This window comes from Rattus norvegicus, chromosome 1, assembly GCF_036323735.1.
Source record: "Rattus norvegicus strain BN/NHsdMcwi chromosome 1, GRCr8, whole genome shotgun sequence".
Lineage (NCBI taxonomy): Eukaryota > Metazoa > Chordata > Mammalia > Rodentia > Muridae > Rattus > Rattus norvegicus.
Genome location: NC_086019.1, coordinates 2,644,447 through 2,660,406, shown reverse-complemented (window position 1 = coordinate 2,660,406; position 15,960 = coordinate 2,644,447). Strand labels below are relative to the sequence as shown.

Below are 15,960 nucleotides of genomic sequence, written 5' to 3'. Positions count from 1 at the left end.
TCTATAGACTCAACCCATTCCCTGTGTGGGGTGTGTGTGTGTGTGTGTGTGTGTGTGTGTGTGTGTGTGTGTATTGTGTAGTGGTTGTACCTGATTAGTCAGCTTCCTTCTTATGTTGTCTTGCCTTCAGCATTGTAGACTCTAAACCTAAATCACATAAGATTCACTTGAAGAAATTGCTATTCAGTGCTAAGGTATTTTGCAAGCCTGGTGTTTTTTTTTTTTTTTTTTTTTGCATCTACTTTTGAACTTTATTACCTTGACTACAATAATCTACTACTTTTAAATGGTTTCAACTTTCAGAAAATCAGGCAGTTAGAAGTCAGAAGGAATTAGCAGTTGAGATATATATATATATATATATATATATACATATATATATATATATATATATATATATATATATATATATATATACACACACACACACATATATGCACAGAGGGCTTTTGCCAGCATTCAAAAATCTTGTCATATTTGAGAAAATGTTCCAATATGGTACATATGCTCATTCATGTGTGTAAACCTATGGTTTTAGTGCCTTGCCAATACAAATATGGTTTGCATTATAAGCTGAAATGAGGGCAAGATTGCATGTTTATCCCTCAGAATCAAAGTGCCCACCTCTTTGTTTTTGTGCTTCCTTTGTTTCTTTTCTTACTCTTGCTGTTTCACTTCTTGGAGAAAATAGTGAGGGATGTAGGGATCATGTTAGTTTCGTCAGTGAATTCATTCTGGTTCTCTCCATACTTGTTCTTCCTTTCAAGTCTACTGACACCTCTCTTTTAATCTCCATCATGGCCAGAGTTTGGAGAAGAGGCCCTATATCTCAGTAGAGTGGAATTATGATTTCTTTTTTTTTTTTAAATTTAGAGAATACTTTATTAGTTTTTGTAATCAAACCCACGTAGATAAGACCTTACATATTTAATACAGTGTGTTACCCCTGTACAAATGGAAAAAACTTAAGTTCAACATTTCTAGACCAATATGGCTGTTAATTTTTGTACAGTGAACTCAACACAGTAAACGGGGATACTTTTTTCCAAAGTTGACAGCAGAGCTAAAGTTTCAAAAAATTCAAATTATATATCTGTATATATATATTTATATTTATATAAAAAGACCAATAATAGCAGTGTGTTATGCATCAACAGCAGCAACAGCTTTTCCAGGTTCTGCAGTCATCTGAACAAAACTGTAGAGACATCCAGCACACTCCATTAAAAAAAAAAGTAAAAAAACAAAACCCAAGAAAACAGCACAGTTCTGTTACTCTTGTGGTACCTGGCACCATTTTTTTTTTTTAATTAGCTTCTCAATCATCATCTGGAAAGAAAACATTCTGAGCAACATCATTAAAAACAGCTCTGATAAAGCACGGTCACTACTACGTGTCATAAAGCAGGTACAAGCTATTTTACATCCACAGAGGTATGATACAGTACTGTCCTACATCTATAATACTAGAGAATACAATTTAAAAGGCATTATTTGAGACTTGATTCTACTTTTCCAGCAGAGGGCCCAAAGGATGGTGTGACACAGCTTTGTAAAGAAACATACTCTAGACAGGATTTCCTTTCACTAGTGGCACAGTTCTAAGGATTCATTCTCTCCATGAATGTCAGCTAAAACTGTTATTAAAAAAATGAAATATCCGTAGAACAAAACCGTATAACCACCGGATTCACATGAAGATGACCTAGTGGAGACAAGCTGGACCTCACCTTACCAACAAGCTATCAAATCTGTTATGTTTAAACAGTGAGACCTCCAAGGAAGGAGATGCCAAGTAGTGCTTCAAAGCTTCGGATCACAAATAAACACAGCATCCTTTTCAACAGAAGCAGAAGCACATCGGAATATGCTCAAGGATGCTGACATCAACATTTAATCATCTCCTCACTCATCCAGGAAGAAGGGGAGATCAGTTACTACTGTACTTTATTGTGTTCAACCAAATCACCATGTGACAAAAATAGCAAGCTGCCATAATAAAAAATAAGGCTCCTCTATCCAGCACCAGATAGCATCATTTTACTTTGAAGCCTAGAAATTGCACACTTGTATATAAACCAACCGAAGATGAGGATTGAGAGTTCATCTTGTTGGATTTTTCCTTTGATGAATATGAAGTGTCCTTCCTTATCTTTTTTGATGACTTTTAATTGAAAATTGATTTTATTTGATATTAGAATGGCTACTCCAGCTTGCTTCTTCTGACCATTTGCTTGGAAAGTTGTTTTCCAGCCTTTCACTCTGAGGTAGTGTCTGTCTTTGTCTCTGAGGTGTGTTTCCTGTAGGCAGCAGAATGCAGGGTCCTCACTGCGTATCCAGTTTGTTAATCTATGTGTTTTTATTGGGGAGTTGAGGCCATTGATGTTGAGAGATATTAAGGAATAGTGATTATTGCTTCCTGTTATATTCATATTTGGATGTGAGGTTATGTTTGTGTGCTTTTCTTCTCTTTGTTTTGTTGCCAAGATGATTAGTTTCATGCTTCTTCCAGGGTATAGCTTGCCTCCTTATGTTGGGCTTTACCATTTATTATCCTTTGTAGTGCTGATTTGTAGAAAGATATTGTGTAAATTTGGTTTTGTCACGGAATATCTTGGTTTCTCCATCTATGTTAATTGAGAGTTTTGCAGGATACAGTAACCTGGGCTGGCATTTGTGTTCTCTTAGGGTCTGTATGACATCTGTCCAGGATCTTCTGGCCTTCATAGTTTCTGGCGAAAAGTCTGGTGTGATTCTGATAGGTCGGCCTTTATATGTTACTTGACCTTTTTCCCTTACTGCTTTTAATATTCTTTCTTTATTTTGTGCATTTGGTGTTTTGACAATTATGTGACGGTAGGTGTTTCTTTTCTGGTCCAATCTATTTGGAGTTCTGTAGGCTTCTTGTATGCCTATGGGTATCTCTTTTTTTAGGTTAGGGAAGTTTTCTTCTATGATTTTGTTGAAGATATTTACTGGTCCTTTGAGCTGGGAGTCTTCACTCTCTTCTATACCTATTATCCTTAGGTTTGATCTTCTCATTGAGTCCTGGATTTCCTGTATGTTTTGGACCAGTAGCTTTTTCTGCTTTACATTATCTTTGACAGTTGAGTCCATGATTTCTATGGAATCTTCTGCTCCCGAGATTCTCTCTTCCATCTCTTGTATTCTGTTGGTGAAGCTTGTATCTACAGCTCCTTGTCTTTTCTTTTGATTTTCTATGTCCAGGGTTGTTTCCATGTGTTCTTTCTTGATTGCTTCTATTTCCATTTTTAATTCCTTCAACTGTTTGATTGTGTTTTCCTGGAATTCTTTCAGGGATTTTTGCGATTCCTCTCTGTAGGCTTCTACTTTTTCTCTAAGGGAGTTCTTTATGTCTTTCTTAAAGTCCTCCAGCATCATGATCAAATATGATTGTGAAACTAGATCTTGCTTTTCTGGTGTGTTTGGATATTCTGTGTTTGCTTTGGTGGGAGAATTGGGCTCCGATGATGCCATGTAGTCTTGGTTTCTGTTGCTTGGGTTCCTGCGCTTGCCTCTCGCCATCAGATTATCTCTAGTGTTACATTCTTCTGCTATTTCTGACCGTGGCTAGACTGTCCTATAAGCCTGTGTGTCAGGAGTGCTGTAGACCTGTTTTCCTGTTTTCTTTCAGCCAGTTATGGGGACAGAGTGTTCTGCTTTCGGGCGTGTAGTTTTTCCTCTCTACAGGTCTTCAGCTGTTCCTGTGGGCCTGTGTCTTGAGTTCACCAGGCAGGTTTCCTGCAGGGGAAAAGTTGGTCCTACCTGTGGTTCCAAGGCTCAAGTTTGCTCGTGGGGTTCTGCCTAAGTCTTCTCCGCGGCGGCAGCAACCCGGACAATCTGCGCCGCTCTTTCCGGGAGCCTCCGTGCACCAGGGTTCCAGATGACGTTTGGTGTTTTCCTCTGGCGTCTGGATGTGCACAGAGTGCAATCTCTTCTGGTTTCCCAGGCGTGTCTGCCTCTCTGAAGGTCCAGCTCTCCCTCCCACGGGATTTGGGTGCAGAGAACTGTTTATCTGGTCTGTTTCCTTCAGGTTCCGGCGGTGTCTCCGGCAGGGGTCCTGCCGCTCCTGGGCCCTCCTCTACGGGAACCCAGAGGCCTTATATAGTTTCCTCTTGGGCCAGGGATGTGGGCAGGGGTGGGCAGTTTTGGTGGTCTCCTCCGCTCTGCAGCCTCAGGAGTGCCCACCTGATCAGGCGGTGAGGTCTCTCTCCCATGGGGTTTGGGAGCAGAGAGCTGCTGCGGGCCGGGATCCGCGGGTAAGCCTGGTGTTTTTTATAATTTTAATTTTGTTTTTGTTTTTGAGGACAAAGTTTCTCAATGTAGCCCTGGCTGTCCTGAAAGTAGCTGTTTAGAACGTGGGGCCTCAGATGTAAATGGTCCACCTGCCTCTGGCTCCAGAGTGCCAGGATTAAATGTGGGCCAACATGCCCCGCTTTCTCTTTGTTTGTTTGTTTGTTTGTTTGTTTGTTCATTTTTATGTTATTGGCTGATGGTTGGACTGTGGGTTTTGGCACATGTCAAGCATATGCTGCTGTGTTGATCTTCATCCATGTTATGAATTTTGAAATTTGACAGAGAGCATGTTCTGTTTCTCAGGATGGCATGTATTCATGACATTCATACATATCATTCATGACATTCATATGCACATCATGTATGCCTAATCCCCATAGTAGTCAGAAAATGGCTTCAGAATTACGGAACTTGGAGTAATCAATAGTTGTGAAGCTCCCTTCTAACTACTGGCAATTGAGGCCAATTATTTTTAAGACCAGCAAGAGCTCTTCACTGCTGAGCCAGCTCCTGTCCTATGTTGCTTATTTAGGATCAACATTTACATTGCCAGTATTTTCAGCTATCTGTTTGTATCTGTTTAAACATTCATCCCCTTTTAGTAAGATCTCATTACTGTTACAGTTAAAACTGGGACACCTCAAGATTATGGAAGAAGAATACAGAAGTGCAGTGAATGTAATTCTTTGTAGGAACTCTAGTAAAAACCTCTGAGTCCTTTCTATCTTTCTTGTTTGTTTGTTTGATTGATTTTTCATAGGGGAGAAAGGGTCTTAATATGTACCTCTGGCTGTCCTGGATAGACCTCAGATATACCTGCCTCTGCCTCCTGAGTGCTTGAATTAAAGACATGAGCCTATATGCTCACTTGATATTTTTTTGCAGTTAGTAATTGTTCATACAATTTCTCTGTGTGCTCAATACTGCGCCCCCCTCCATTAATTAGCATTTCTCTTGCAAGGCTATATCCTACCCAAAGAGCAAAGATATGACAGAGGTGAACCTTATTACTCAGTTTTCTTCTAAGATGATTTCGTAATTACATTAGAACATCTGGGTCAAGAAATAAGTGGGTTAAGCACAAGAAGCATACATTTACAGTGATATCGGTATCATGGTTACTGTTGTACAAATGTATGGGATGTTTCAGGATGCATTGACCTATGATGATGTACATGTGAACTTCACTCAAGAAGAATGGGCTTTGCTGGATCCTTCACAGAAGAGTCTTTACAAAGATGTGATGCAGGAGACCTATAGGAACCTCACTGCTATAGGTAAGACAGTGAATTTTCTTTCAGTTTTTAAGATAAGGAAACAAATGTTCCTTTGTTACTGTTGCTTTTCTGTAACTTCAATTGAGAATAAAGAAGAATGAGGTGAAAAGGTCAGGTTCACTGAAGATAGTAACTTAAATGTTGCCTAATTTCCAATATTATATCATACATTTTCTGGTACTGTATTTTAGGTTACAATTGGGAAGACCATACTATTGAAGAACATTGTCAAAGTTTCAGAAGACATGGAAGGTAATTTTCATGTGCAAGTTGGTATGAATATGCCTCTGAAGGCACGATAGTATGTCCTGGAACTTTTAAACAAACGCAACAGTGTAAAAAAAAAAAGCCCTTCTTTAAGTGTATTGATTATTAAATTCTCACAAATCCATGTACCTCAATGTCAGGTGTCTGACTGGTTTTTTGCAAGGCATTCCTCTAAGAAAGAAGACAAAGACACAATGCCTTAACAGATCTTACCATTTGAATTATAGCCACATTACAGCTATTCTGTATACCTGCCAATCTGTTTAGTCTCATAACACACACACACACACACACACACACACACACACACACAGAGTAGGTGATAATTTTATTTTTCAAATAGGCAAATATATCATAGTAAAGCTGATTGCTCATATACTAACATTGTTAAGTTTAAGTGAGAGGGACAGTTTATGAGAGTCAAGAATGTTGTTGAAGAGAAACCTTGATTCTTATACCATATGTCTATGATGAACAAAAAGTCAAACTGTGTGAATACAATGTGGAAATCTTTCGTTTGATATTTTTACAGGTATATCCTGTGTCACAATGGATACAAGCCATGTGAGCACAAGGATAGTGAAAGGAGCTATGCCCCCCACCCCCAGAACAATTAAGATATATGTAGTAGTCCACATTGAGCAGACTCTCTCGTTGTGATACAAGTTTAAAATTAGTTGGTTTCCCAACTTCATTGGGAATATATCCATAAAGTCACATAGCAGAAAATCCCTATGGATTCTAGGATTGTGGAAATCGCTTTCTGTTTGTCCTGATTCACTTGGCCGATGTGGTATGCAAATGTAGTGTATTTCACAATAAAGGAAAGCATATGAATGTACTCAATGTGGTAAAGCTCTGAGCTCTTCCATTTCTCTTCAAATATATGAGAAATCTCATAGAGCGAAAGGATGGTACAAATATGACCCATGTAATAACACTTTTACCAACCCATAGTGAATGGGAAACCATGAGTGTAAACAAAGTGATACAACCTTAAGATGTGATTCTTCTTTACAATTCGACCAAATTATAAAATTAATTTCCACAGGTAAAAAGATTCTTTAGTATAGTGAATGTGGTAAAGCTTTCCCATGGGCCAACTATCTATCTTTGCAGGCATGAAAGATGTCATACTGGAGAGAAGCCCTCTGAAAATACTCAGTGTGGTAAAGCCTTTGCACAACATAGTCATCTCCAAAGACATAAGAGCACACATACTGGAGAGAAACTCTATGAATGTAAGCCACGTGATAAAGCCTTTACATACGATTCTCAGCTTCAAACTCTTGAAAGGATTCATACTGGAGAAAAACCCTACAAATGTAATCAATGTGGTAAAGCCTTTGAACGTCGTTGTACTCTTGGAAGGCATAAACTAATACATACTGGAAGAAAATCCTACAAATGCAATCAGTGTGGTAAAGCCTTTGCACGACACAGTCATCTCAAAACGCATGGAATAACACATACTGGAGAGAAACCTTACGAATGTGATCAATGTGGTAAAGCCTTTGCATATCATAGTTATCTCCAAGTACATAAAAGAATACATACTGGAGAGAAGCCCTATGAATGTAATCAATGTGGTAAAGCCTTTGTAGGTCAGAATGATCTTAAAAGGCATGAAAGAATTCATACTGGAGAGAAACCCTACAAATGTAATGAATGTGATAAAGGCTTTGGACATCACCGAAATTTTCGAATGCATAAAATGATGCATGCTGGAGAAAAACCCTACAAATGCAATCAATGTGGTAAAGCCTTTTCACAAAACAGTCATCTCCAAACACATAAAAGCACACATACTGGAGAGAAACCTTACAAGTGTGATCAATGTGGTAAAGCCTTTACATCTCATAGTTATCTCCAAGTACATAAAAGAATACATACTGGAGAGAAGCTCTGTGAATGTGAGCAATGTGGTAAAGCCTTTGCATCTCATAGTTATCTCAAAGTACATAAAAGAATACATACTGGAGAGAATCTCTATGAATGTAATCAATGTGGTAAAACCTTTGCATCTCATAGTTATCTCCAAGTACATAAAAGAATACATACTGGAGAGAAGCTCTATGAATGTGATCAATGTGGTAAAGCCTTTGCATCTCATAGTTATCTCCAAGTTCATAAAAGAATACATACTGGAGAGAAGCTCTATGAATGTGATCAATGTGGTAAAGCCTTTGCATCTCATAGTCCTCTCCAAGTACATAAAAGAATACATACTGGAGAGAAGCCCTATGTATGTGATCAATGTGGTAAAGACTTTGTAGTTCAGAGTGATCTTAAAAGACATAAAAGAACACATACTGGTGAGAAACCTTACAAATGTAATGAATGTGGTAAGGCCTTTGTAGGTCAGAATGATCTTAAAAAACATAAAAGAAAACATACTGGAGAGAAACCTTACAAATGTAATGAATGTGGTAAAGCCTTTGTATGGAATGGTAGTCTCCGAACACATAAAGTAATACATAGTGGAGAGAAACCTTACAAATGTAATGAATGTGGTAAAGCCTTTGCATGTAACACTAGTCTCCGAACACATAAAGCAATACATACTGGAGTGAAACCTTTCAAATGTAAGCACTGTGGTAAAGCCTTTGTAGGTCAGAATGACCTTAAAAGGCATGAAAGAATTCATACTGGAGAGAAACTTTACAAATGTAATGAATGTGGTAAAGCCTTTGTATTTGATTCTAGTCTCCGAAAATATAAAGCAGTACATACTGGAGTGAAACCTTAAGAATGTAAGCAATGTGGTAAAGCCTTTGTATGTCAGAATTACCTTAAAAAGCATGAAAGAATTCATACTGGAGAGAAACTTTACAAATGTAATGAATGTGGTAAAGCCTTTGTATTTGATTCTAGTCTCCGAAAACATAAAGCAGTACATACTGGAGTGAAACCTTAAGAATGTAAGCAATGTGGTAAAGCCTTTGTAGGTCAGAATGACCTTAAAAGGCATGAAAGAATTCATACTGGAGAGAAACCTTACGAATGTAATGAATGTGGTAAAGCCTTTGTATGTAATGCTAGTCTCCGAAAACATAAAGCAACACATACTAGAGTGAAACCTTATGATTGTAAGCAATTTAGTAAGTTCTTTGCCTCTCATGATCAACTTTGACAACATGAAAGAATTCATACTGGAGAGCAACCTTAAAATGTAGTCAATGTGGTAAAGCCTTTTCACAATCAAGCCACCTCCAACTACATAAAAGAACACATACGTACTAAAGAGTAACCGTATGAATGTAACCAATGCAGTAAAGCCTTTACTGTGATCTTCAAAGGTATGGTGGTTTAAATATACTTGGCCCATGGCAAGTGGCAGTGTTAGGAGGTATGGCCTTTTTGGAGTAGATGTGGCCTTTGAGGATGTATGTCACTGTGGGGGAGGGTGGGCTTTGAGTCCCCATGCTTAAACTCTACCCAGGGCAGAAGAGTCTTCTGGCTGCCTTCTGATCAAGATGTAGAACTCTCCTCCAGCACCGTGTCTGCTTGGACACTGACATTCCTTCCACCTTGATAATAGACTGAACCTCTGAATCTGTATACCGCCCCTCCCCCCAATTAAATGTCCTTTCTAAGAGTTGCCTTGGTCATGGTATCTTTTCACAGCATTAAAACCCAAATTAACACAAACAGCATAAAAGATACCACATTAGAGAGAAACTATGAATGTACTAAATATGGTGAAGCCTTTGCACATTTCAATAGTTCTCACTATAACAAAAGTAGTCATACTTCCATTCACTGAAACCCTGTGAATGCAGAAAATAACATTCTTGAGAGAAGCCTTATGAATGGGCTCAATTTGGTAAAGTCTTTGTGAAATCTGCATAAATACCTAACAATTCAAAAACATGGTCAAAGTAAATGCCAGGAGTCTATTGGAAACAAGCTGAGTTAGAAGGGTAGGGGTTATGAAGAGTGTGGTTGGGTGTGCAGTTAGTGCTAGAAAGTTAGGGGTTAGGGTTAAACCGTTGCGGGGCAGTGTGGGTTAAGGTTGGGGACAAGACGGGTAGGGTTAGGTTGGCGTTTAGTTTTAGGGGGTTAGGAAAAAGTGTGAAATTGGGGAAGGAAATGGGAGGAGGTTGGCTGTGGTAAAGGGAGGGATGATAATGATATATAGTATTCATAAAATCCTCAAATACAAAAACAATCAAGTTGAAAAGCTTCAATGTAAATAGTTTGAGGGGTAAGGAGAGTTGTTACTACATACATTAATGAAATTCAGAAAAATCATTAGGTCTTTTCTTAGAAATCATTTATTCCAATAAAGTGGAAAACTCTAAAATAAAGCACATAGTTTTCTGGATGTATATAACCTACCAAAAGTAAATCGTGAAGATCTAAAAAAAAAAAAAAAAATGAAAAAAATGAAAAAAAAAATTGAGCAACTTTGTAGAGAGCAGTACAAGTGAAGTTGTGGTCAAATATTTACCAAATAAAATTACCAGACCTTCAATAAAATACTAACACAAATCCTTCTCAAACTATGCTATTAAATAGCAAAGGAAGGTTACATTACCAAACTCTTTATGAAGTTACTATTAGCCTAATACTGAAACCAGATATACACAGACCAATCTCCACCATTTATGGTGCAATTTATATGCAAAATTTCTTTAAAAATACCTTCAAACTCTTGAAAAATAAATCAAAAAATTACCATGGTCAAAATGCTTTATTCCAGAGATGTAGTGCTGGCTCAACATGTCAATATATTTTATAAATTTCTCTCATCTTTTGTTTTTTGATAGAATAGAAATCATAACATTTCAATCATGTCAAATATCCCACAGAAACTCAGAATATAAGAAACACATCTCACCATAATAATATATATGTCAAGCAGTAGCCTTATCAACCAGTAAAAATGTACTGAGAAAGAAATCTGGGAAATAATTCCATTCAAAACAACGTAAAAATCAGAGCGCCCCACCCCCAAAATCTCTTGAATTAAACCTGACCAAGGATGTGAAAGACCTCTATAATGAAAATTTTATAGATACTGAATAAAATTAAAGAGGACACTAGAAGATGGAAAGACCTTGCATGCTCATGGGATGGCCATACTTCCAAAATCAATCTACAGATTCAATGCAATCCCAAGAGAAATTAAGGGGGAATATTGTCAAAATACATTACATAATGCATGAAAACCCTATAATCCCATTGTGAGGAGCTGTCCGAGGAGCTGTCCTCACAGAGATGTGAGGAGCTGTCCGAGGAGCTGTCCTCACATATGTGAGGAGCTGTCCTCACAAACTCCATTACAAGATGGCACCGGCATCCGGCAGAACGCACCTAGTAAAAAGGGCAATACGCAGGCGCCTGGTAACGTCCCTACTCAAAGGGACACGTACGTTTTGGTACGTCATCTGGCATAATTGGCAGCGACCAGTCAGAGAGTGACACGTCCTAGGCGAGGATAGTTTCCTATATAAGGGACTGTTATTCCTCACTCTCCGTCTCCGCATTGTAAGCTTATGCTCTCCCTCTCAAGACGCATTAAAGCTTTTCTGTAGTAGGATCCTATGTGTGCCGCGTCGTTCCTGCTGGCGAGACGTAGCGCGGGACATCTGGTGCCAAAAACCCGGGAAAGACCTCACCATCGTCAGCACCGTCGGAGATCCCTTGGCGACAAGGAGGATTCAGAACTGCAGGTAGATACGTTCGGAGAGGCAGCCCTCTCTTGGACTTTGGTCTGGGGTTGTCACCGCCTTGGGAAGGATTTGTTGAGGCTATAGTATTTGTCCTGGGAGCCACACTATTCTTTATGTTCTGTTTTCACCGTTTTCGCTGTTAAAAGGACGATCACAGCAGCTGAAGGCGCGTCTCAGTCTCTCGTATATAAGTGAGCTTCGCGCAGCTCCCTTTTACCTTCGATTTTGACTGTTGAGGAACAAGGACGCGATAAGGCCGACGTAGATAAGCGGCACCGTCCGGGGAGGCGCGTGTAAGACTCCCGTACATAAGAGAGCAGCGTGTCCGTCTCTACCCTTTCACCTCACGCCTTGTCAGACGGACGTAGATAAGCCGCCGGCGTTCCTGGCCCATCATGGGATCCTCACAGTCTGTGGTCACGGCCTTGGAAACAGTGTTAAAGCAGAGGAACATCAAAATTGGAGGAGGAACACTTAAAAACTTTGTGAAGGAGGTGGAGAGGGTGGCGCCTTGGTTTGCCTGTTCAGGCTCGTTTACGATTGCCTCATGGAACAAACTTGGAAAAGACCTTGACAGAAAATTGGCGGAAGATGATCTGCGCCTAGGGACCAAAGCTATATGGAAGCTGGTTAAGAATTGTTTAAAGGATGAAACGTGTAAGGCAGCAGTAGTAGAAGGACAGGCCACTCTCGAGGTAGTCCGGGAAAGTCTGTCAGAAACCGAACGTAGTGAGAGGTTGGGCGCGCGCAAGAAAAAAGACGTCCTAAGAAAAAGTGCCCTCCCGGTAAGTCCACAGACAAGGGAGCGTTGAAATTTTCAGATTCCAGCACTTCCTCCTCTACACATAAACCAGGAGGAGGAGCCAGCCTATACCCTGTGAAAGAGCTAGAAGCGCTGAACCTCGACAGTTCTGAAAGGTCTGAAAATAAAACCTTAGACTCAGAGGAGGAGGCCGAGCTAGTGCTGTTAGTATTCTTGAAACCGCCGGTATAATTAAAACCACTAGTAAGGTGGCAGATATTTTCCGAAAAATCCAAATTATCCTATTAAATAGAAGATTCCCTGTATACATTACTCATATACGGGCCCATTCTGGACGCCACCGCTTCTCTATAACTAGAAAAGAGGCACGTGATATAGTCACCCAATGCCAACAGTGCTGCCAGTTCCTCCCAGTTCCTCACATCGGGGTCAACCCAAGAGGAATACAGCCATTGCAAATCTGGCAAATGGATGTTAAAATTTCAGTATGTGCATGTATCTATAGACACATGTTCTGGCATTCTACATGCCACCCCACTTACAGGAGAAAAAACAACACATGTCATTCAGCACTGCCTTGAAGCATGGAGTGCTTGGGGAAAGCCAAAATGTGTAAAAACTGACAATGGCCCCGCCTACAAATCTCAAAAATTCCGTCAGTTTTGTGCTCAGATGCAGGTTACCCACCTGACGGGCCTGCCCTACAACCCTCAAGGACAGGGAATCATAGAGCGTGCTCATCGGACGCTCAAATCATATTTAATAAAACAAAGGAGGGGAATTATGATAGAACTCCCCCCAACACCCCGAGTGGCCACTGCTCTGGCCCTTTTTACCTTAAATTTTTTAAATCTTGATGAAGCTGGACAAACAGCGGCTGAGCGACATTGCTCAGAGCCCAAGAGGACAAAAGAATTAGTCAAATGGAAGGATGTATTAACAAATGAATGGAAAGGCCCGGATCCTGTTTTAATAAGATCCAGGGGAGCTGTCTGTGTTTTTCCACAGGACAATGAAAATCCCATATGGATCCCAGGACGACTTACTAGGAGCATCACAGCAAGTGATCAAGAAGGGACTGGGACTCCTGCACCTCCTCACTCTTCTTCCATGGATGCCAGCAACGGTGCAGGGCGAGCTACGATGGGGAATAATGTCAACCTTTCCACTCCCGATGCCGGTGATGTACCACTAACAGGTATTTAGGGTTGGCCTATTTACCTAAGGATCCACAGGTTGAACGACTAAAAGAAAATAGGACTATTCCCCTTAAGGGCAGCCTTTGTTTTGGCATATTCAACAAAACATCTTTTGATCTCCCTTGCATTATGTTATGTAATCAATCTTCTGCTAGGTTAAGGGAGGCCACATGGGGAACTGGTGAGGAGGACATTGTGGCTAACGCCACAGTTCTCTATGGTGGTGGCCTTACATTGCGTTACTGGTAGCTGCACTGATCTTACGCCCATGGCGATGCTACTTGGAGGAAAGGGCGAAAAGGGACGGTTGTCATTTTCCTGGACGGGGAACATCAAACCTGCTGCCTCTGTCTGGACAGCTACTCATATAAAATATCGCAGTAGTTACCCGCATGCCTCGCTTTATCCCGATCCCTGTTGATGCCCCGGGGACCATGACCTTATTTAGAGGAAAAAGAGATTTTGGTACTTCTGCAATTATTGCTGGCATTATTGCTACGACAGCAGTCGCTCCCTCGGTTACTGCCTCGGCATTGGCCTTGTCAAATTCAGTACAGACAACCCAAACTATCAACGATTTATCGGCCACCATCTCTGTGGCTCGGGACAGACAGGCCTCAGCCAATACTCAGATATAGGGAGGCCTTATGCTTGTCAACCAACGTATAGATCTGGTCCGAGAGCAATTAGACATTCTATGGCAACTGGCCCAGCTTGGCTGTGAGCAAAAACTCCCAGGCCTTTGTGTCACCTCCATATAATATGACAAATTTACCCGAGCTGCTAATCTGTCTAAGAGTCTTTCACAGCATCTGTTACAGAATTGGACCTCGGAGTTTGAACAGACACTTCAGGAGCTGAGAGCGACCATCATTCAAGTAAATTCTACCCGACTGGACCTGTCTTTGACGGAGGGATTGTCGTCCTGGATCACCTCAGCAGTCTCTTATTTCAAGGAATGGGTGGGAGTGGGACTTTTTGGAGTGATCCTCTGCTGTGGATTAGTGTTACTCCTCTGGTTGCTTTGCAAATTGAGATCTCAAACAAGAAAGGACAAAGTAGTGATCGCCCAGGCGCTTGTAGCCCTTGAACAAGGAGCGTCAGCCGATATCTGGTTGACCATGCTCAAGCAACAGGTCGCCGGCTGGACAGCTCTTGCACTCCTAGAACCTCGGTTCATTGCACAGGATTAGAGTGTCCGGCTTGAGCAGCCCATGAGGGGTGACGAGCTTAGCATCGCACAGGGAAGTTCTACCAAATATGCTCCCTGGAAGGCATGTCATATTACATGAGGGTTTCTGCCCCAGTTTTCCCTCCCTCGAAAAATGGCAGTGCGACGGGTCGGGAGTGCCCTGGGTCCCAACAACAGCCTAAGGGTATCTCTCTTGTACAGGTTCGCCAACTTCGTACGAGGATATGACCTCTGTCTTCACCCTCCTATATCTGGGTATCCTGTTTGCTTAAAAAAAAAAAAAAAAAAAAAAACAGAAAGGGGGGAGATGTGAGGAGCTGTCCGAGGAGCTGTCCTCACAGAGATGTGAGGAGCTGTCCGAGGAGCTGTCCTCACATATGTGAGGAGCTGTCCTCACAAACTCCATTACAAGATGGCACCGGCATCCGGCAGAACGCACCTAGTAAAAAGGGCAATACGCAGGCGCCTGGTAACGTCCCTACTCAAAGGGACACGTACGTTTTGGTACGTCATCTGGCATAATTGGCAGCGACCAGTCAGAGAGTGACACGTCCTAGGCGAGGATAGTTTCCTGTATAAGGGACTGTTATTCCTCACTCTCCGTCTCCGCATTGTAAGCTTATGCTCTCCCTCTCAAGACGCATTAAAGCTTTTCTGTAGTAGGATCCTATGTGTGCCGCGTCGTTCCTGCTGGCGAGACGTAGCGCGGGACATCCCATTATTCTGTATAACAAGTGTTAAGATTTTTGAAAGCTTTAGATCCAAGCTGGTTTTAGGAACACAGACAGTCACACACATGCATATGACAAAACTGCAAAATACAAGTCAGACATATGATGTTCTGCCAGTAAACCCAGCTCTGGTGAGCTGGTGCCTGGGATTCATTGTCAAGACAGCTTAGCCTAAATTACTGATCTCAAGTGAGAGACCCATCTTCAAAAATGAGGTCAACAATTGTTCAAGAAATGCATGCAAACATATATGAAAACACTATATACAAATGGAACATAATTCAGACTAAAAGCTGTGGCACATACCAGAACATAGATGTCGCAAGGAATTTACTCAAAAAGAAATAAGCCAGCTGCCAAGAGACAAATACTATATGATGTTATTTGTGCAAGGAACCTAGAGACAACAAATTGGAAGCAATGGAAAGCAGCATGGTGGTTGCCAAGGGCTGTGAGAGGGAGAAGTGAAGAGCTGGTATTTATTGAATATAGAATTTCAGTTTGAAATGGTAAAAGAATTGTGATGCATGGGAATC

The 15,960-nt window shown here is 40.9% G+C and overlaps 1 pseudogene; it reads left to right on the top strand.

Annotated features, from left to right (window-relative positions):
- Positions 1-452: 452 nt before the first annotated feature.
- LOC134478875 (zinc finger protein 431-like) lies at positions 453-10,216 on the top strand (annotated as a pseudogene).
- Positions 10,217-15,960: the final 5,744 nt, after the last annotated feature.